The sequence below is a fragment of the Pithys albifrons genome, chromosome 14, assembly GCF_047495875.1.
Source record: "Pithys albifrons albifrons isolate INPA30051 chromosome 14, PitAlb_v1, whole genome shotgun sequence".
Classification (NCBI taxonomy): Eukaryota; Metazoa; Chordata; class Aves; order Passeriformes; family Thamnophilidae; genus Pithys; species Pithys albifrons.
The window spans coordinates 21,445,310-21,451,309 of NC_092471.1; the positions used below are offsets into that span (position 1 = coordinate 21,445,310).

The window sequence follows — 6,000 nt, forward strand, 5'->3', positions numbered from 1 at the left end:
AGGCTGCATCTCAGAGGGCTGACAAGTCCCTACCTTCCCTGTACCCCACAGATCTTCCCCAAGCTCACCCTAGTTGTGCTGGGCCTGAGCCCTGCTCCAGCCAGTCCTCTACTTCCTCCCTGAAGGTAATTTTTTCCCTCTTTGGTCAACCAATTCAAAACTGGGTTTGTGCTTTAAAGTGAAATTTAATTTCTAGGCCATTACCCCAAAGTAGTCTAGTTCCTGCGTCTGCAAAATGAGGAATAAACAAACAGATTGAGCAATTCATTTCCCTCTTGGACACAAATTTCAGTCATAAACAAGAGTAATGACATTCTGCAGAGGCATGGAGCCCATTTCATTTCAGGATCCCACAGAAAGTGGGCAAAGCTGTGGGACTCCCAATGCAGCTGGCACACAGTCCTGTTACACATGCTCCTGCATGGCTGCAATACATATCCATTGGATCTGCCCTCAGAATCTCACTGATGCAGTAAGTTTCCATTTATTTCTTACACTGGCTTTTCACAAGCCTCTAGGTTTTCCTTTCCCCCTCAAGCAGATAGTTCTGACATTGAGATCTACAGAAGACAGAGTTTTGAGACCTGAGAGCTTGCAGGGTCCAACTGCAACACTTATAAAACAGTACCAGAAAAATAAAAATCTCCACCTCCCCAAAAAAGAAAAAAAAACCCCCACACAACACCCACCGTCCACACCTCCCCCCCCCATTTCCCTTCAGTCTCTCTGTTCATTTGAGTGCAAAAAACTCAGCAGCACTTTAACCCACACGGTGACAACGGTGTCCTCCTCAATTCATGGGCTGCTCTGGCATTCCAACCAGACCCCACACCCTCTTCCTGTCCCAGGGTGGAAATCCCACGGGAAATGCCCAAAAGGAAGCGAACTAGCTGCCACCACCCAGTCAGGAAGACCTGGCAGCCAGGTCAGGCTCCTGCAGCAGCTACCCAAGGGGACGTCCCAGCGGGAACAGCTTCAATAATAAACACTTTCCATCAGGAATCACCCTGCACAAGCCATTTCTCCTTCAATTTAAGAAACTCCCCTAGTTCAGCACAGTCCAAAAGGGCCCTGGGCCATCCCAGGGCAACCCTGGCTGAGGCAGGACAGCTATGGAACCATAGAGCACACCAGGCTTTCCCACACACCCACGCAATGGGGGACCTGATGGCACCTGCCATGGTGCAGTGTCCCCTCCCTGGTCCTGGGGTGTGGGAGCAGCCACTGATGCAACAGCAGGGGACATTTGGGACAGCTCACACCCTCTATGAACAAACATACACAGAAGAAAGGGACATCACAGTGGGAGGGAAAGAGGACAGGGACAAAAGAGAGTGGTTGAGCACTGGACCAGGCTCCCAGTGAAGTGATCACAGCACCACAAGGCCGAGAGAGCATGGAGAGGAGATAAGAAGGGCTTCCAGTCTGACTCCATAGCAGCACTGGCTGCACCAGCTTTTTTGTCTCCAAGTCCCATCCCCACACCAGAGTGGTCCCGAGGACCTGCAACCTGTTCCTCTCCCTGTTGTCCGTTGGCCTTGCTGGGGGCTGCCTTCCCTCCAGCAGTGAGCCGGGAGGCCCAGCAAAGCTAGGGCATGGATGTCTCCATCCTGGCCACTGCCTGGCCACAGGACATGCCTGGCCACAGGGCAGAGCCAGAGTGGAGGCAGTGATGGAGCCCAGCACTGCTGGCGAGCACAACTGGCTGTTTCCTGAGAAAGAGCAGTGTGTCCAGAGGTACAAAAGGGGCCATTCTGCTGCTGGCCACCCTCCCCAGACCAAGGGCTGCAACCAGGACAGGGGAAGAACAGATGGTAAAGCCACCACATCTCACCAATGCTTGGCAGGGCACTACCTCTGGCACTCCAAAAGCCAGGGCTGCAGTATGCCTAGCTCTGTCCCATGACCTCTCAAGCCACAGGCTCAGGTCTCAGCATTGTCTCCCTCCCTGCATCCATGGATGGGGCAGGTCCAGTGCTGTTAGCACAGATCCAACCCAATGTTTCCAGCACTGTGTAAGAACACAGGCAGGCGCCCAGGATCCGAGGAACGAAACACGACCCCCATGCTGCCAAGCCTCCTGCCCTCACACAGCACAAGGCGCCTTTCAGCGCCACACAGACACCCATTCTCCCACTGCTGACCTTGCCCTGGCATTTTTGGGATCCAGGCTCTGCAGAAGCGAGCGAGGGTGCTGGAAGCAGCAGCCTGAGGCCAGTCATTGGCGTCCCTGCGTGCCCACACACTAATCAGAGGGGCCGACAGAGCTGTTCATTCGATGACAGTACAGCCAGGCACTCATTTTCCAGGGGAAGAACATAAAAAACAAGGAAAAGCAGAAACATAGGCTCCAGCTTCCACAAGACTTTCCCTACCAAGGAGGGAGCTCAGAGAAGCAGCCACAAACCCTCTGGTCCCAGCAAGGGGAGCGCCAGCCTCGAAGGACTGTGAGTGGGCAAAGGCGGGTTTGTTATGGAATGTGGGTTGGTTATCGACAACAGTAACTCCCTCCAGAGGTACAAAATCACAGCGCTCATCAGCTTTGCTTAACGAACCGTCTGTGCAGCCTGCAGAGACAGTTCTGGTTCCAGCATCTGATGGGACAGCTGAGAACCACAGTCTCTCCTGTCACTGGGCTTTGGGATGGGCTGACTCCCCAAAGCCAGGGACTGATCCAAGGGATAACAGGCTCAAACCCCTCTCCCGACTACAGCAGCCCTGACTGACACCTCAGAAACCCATGGAAAGCCCAGGGGAGCTGCTGAAAACTCCAGTGAGGGCTTAGAAACATCTCCCCATTCTTAGAGTGGATAAGCACCAGACAACATAAGCCTGGTTTTAAAAATAAGCCTTTTCTCAGTCTTGTGTGGTCCCAGGGCTGATCACACCCCGCTCACAAACACCAACAATGCACATGCACCAACACACACTGCTAGCACATCCTGACCTGTACCTGTGCCACAGAGGCCAGCGCGGCTCGCCCGGAGCATGCTCTGCATGGCAGGAATTTATCACCCACTGCAGCTCCATTTCATTTCCAAAGCAGCCTTTCCAAACCAGGCAGCATGCGGGCTGTGCATAGGCACAGACTCCCCACTGCTGTGGAAGGCTCTGCAGGGCATAGACCCGACTCAGATCGCAGCTGCCGACACACCCAGGACTTTATCACCACCGGTGTGAACTGAAGCAGCTGCTGCTCTCATTGGCGTGAATTCATCCTTCCTCCTCGTACTCCTATCCCACTCGTAGTCTTATCCCAGGAGCATCAAGGAATACCCGGTCGGCGCACTTTCCAACATCGCTGCCTGGGCCAGCCTCTCTCTGTGCCGCGGCTGATTTTATTACCACTCGGTCAGGAGCACAAGCCAAGCAAGGAGCCCGAGACGGCTCCTCGCCGGCGAAACGCAGCAGTGAGAACCTCAGCCCAGAGCTCATGGCATCCGCGGCAGTCGGAGTCAGCTCCACTACAGACCGGGGGCTGCTGCCGGAGAGATGGGGTACGGGAGGAAGGGCACTGCTGATCATATCAGAAGGGTCAAGGAGCAGCTCGAGTCCACTCTCAAGCCCTCGAAGGCAGACCCACGGGTGGGTGGCACCTCTTGGCTTTGACAGAACTGCCCCGCGGTGTCCCCCTGCCACCTGGGAGTCGGCAGTGCCCCGTGCTCCGGCAGGCACCGCTGCCAGCTCCCGCCCGGCTGCGGCGGCTCCTCCGGCAGAGCCGGTCTCCTCGAAGCCTCCTTCCGACAACAAAGGCTCAGCCGAGGTTTCGGGCTGACTGAGGAGGCCTGGTCGAGAGCCAGGAAGGGCAGGAGCCTTTAACGCCGGCGTGTCCGGACTTGAGGGAATGACGGAGCAACCGGAGCCGTTTGCCCTCTCCAGAAACTCTGCAGCCCGCTGGGCAGAGCGGCCCTTCGCCGCGCTCCAGCCCTTGTGAGCTGCGCTCCAGCCCTCGCCAGCTGTGCACACCGGGGCAATAAACCTGCGGTCGGCATGTTTTTTTAAGGCAAAACACAAAAATAAAGCGCGAGCAAGACGAAATTCCGTTCTCGCGTGTCACTCAGGCACGTTTTCCAGCAGCTCCACATATCGTTGGCACGAGAAAACAGGCTCCGCTGCCAGCCGAGCAGCGACAACTCAAAACGCGGGCAGTACCCCGGGAATGACCCCGGTACATCGCGGGACTGCGCTACCAGACCCGGCACATGTGTCGTCCCTCCCCTCCGCGGCTCCTGAGGCGCCGGTCCTCGAGCTCGGTACCGTTTAACTTCCATGGCCCTGGAGTTTATCAGATTCCAGCCGTGCTAGGTGGGGCAGGACCGGGGCAGTACCGGCAGCCCTGCGGCAGCGGCCGAAGCCCGGCACCGCAAACCGCTGGGACGTGAAGCGCGGGCTGGGAAGCAGGAATGATGCGACACGCTCCACCGGGAAAAACGGGGCGAGGGAAAACGGCGAGGGGGAGAAGGCGGGGTGGGCGCAGGGCCCCTAAACCCGCGTGCAGGGAGCCGGTATCCCGGGGCCGGCGAGTTCGTGCCCGCTCCACCCCGTAACGCATCGTCGCTTCCCAGCAGGACGGCTCCCGGCGAACTGAGGGACCGAGAAGGCCGCGGGCAGCCTCGCTGCCCCCGCCGAGCGGGGAAAGGCCCCCGAGTCTCCCCGCTGAGCGGCGGGATGTGCCGGGGCGGGCTGGCAGACGCAGTCGGCAACCGGGAGAGCCGAGAAGGGAGCGGCGGGGGGGCCGCCACGGACACCGGCTCCCGGGAAGGGCGGGAACCCCCCGGCCCCGGCACTTGCTGCAAACCCACGGGAAGGGCCGCGTCGGGACCTCGCCGTCCAGCTCGGCGTCCCCTTCGGCGCCGGTGCCGGTACCTATCGGCGGGTCGCGCATATTTCCCCCCACCACGGCTCGGTGCCCCCTCCGCCCCGGTGCCGGTACCTACCGACGAGCCGCGGGTGCCTGCCCCCAAGGCTCGGTGGACCCTCTCCCCCCCGGCTCGGAGCCCCCTCCCGCCCCGGTGCCCGGTACCTACCGGCGGGCCGCGGGAGCCTCCCCGCCGCTGCCCAGGCATCTTGGAGGCGCTGGGACACGGCGGCGGCGGCGGCGGCGGCGCGCGCGCGCGGGGCGGGGCGGGGCGGGGCGGGGCGGGGCGGGGCGGGGCGGGGCCGCACGCTCTCGATGGCCCCGCCCCGCCCCGCCCCGCCCCGCCGCAGGTGAGGCAGCGGGCCCGCCGGCAGTCGGGTCCTAGAGCCCGCCCGCCTCCGGGATGCTGCGGTACGGGCCGGGGATCCCGCGGGATGGAGGGCACCGTGTGTGCCCACCCTGTGGGAGGGAGGGCAGCGTGTGTTCATGCGGGATGGAGGGCAGTGCATGTCGCCATAGGATGGAGGGCAGTGTGTGTCCATATGAGATTGAGGGTGGTGTGCATTCCCAGGGGATGGAGGGCAGTGTTTGTGCATATGGGATGGAGAGCAGCATGTGTCCCTGTGGGATGGTGGGCAGCGTGTGTCCCCACAAGATGGAGGGCAGTGTGTGTCCCTGTGGGATACTGGGCAGTGTGTGTCTCCATGGAATGGAGTGCACTGTGTATCTCTCTGGGATGGCAGATGTATATTTGTTCCTGTGGGACTGAGGCCAGCCTGTGTTCCTATGTTTATGGTGGGGCTTGGTTCCCTGGCAGCAGGTCTTGCAGAGCATTTATTTTTTCCAAAATGAAAAGTACATTAAATGAGGGTTTCCACCACCTGGTTCAGCATCGTGGAGGGACGTCACAGTGTTCTCTGTGCAGCTCTGGGTGAGGTTGGATTGTTATGTGTGAAGTGCACATATACATGTATCCACAGCAATAACATCAAAGGGAAGCATGGGAGGGGGAACCCAGAACTGTAATTTATTCCTTGGTAACATAGGGACGTGCTGCACAGTTTATTTATATTTGAAGGCTGCCTGGAATGCTAAATGAGCCATCTTTTTAAAATAAACATGAGTAAAAATGCATCCAGGCT

At 59.0% G+C, this 6,000-nt stretch overlaps 1 protein-coding gene across 1 annotated transcript in view; it reads right to left on the reverse strand.

Annotated features, from left to right (window-relative positions):
• Positions 1 to 5,104, reverse strand: part of MID2 (midline 2) — an 83,921-nt gene extending 78,817 nt beyond the window's left edge. Inside the window, exon 1 of the mRNA XM_071569461.1 lies at positions 5,028 to 5,104. The gene's annotated coding sequence lies outside the window, so the exon portion shown is untranslated. The remainder of the gene's footprint in view (positions 1 to 5,027) is intronic.
• Positions 5,105 to 6,000: the final 896 nt, after the last annotated feature.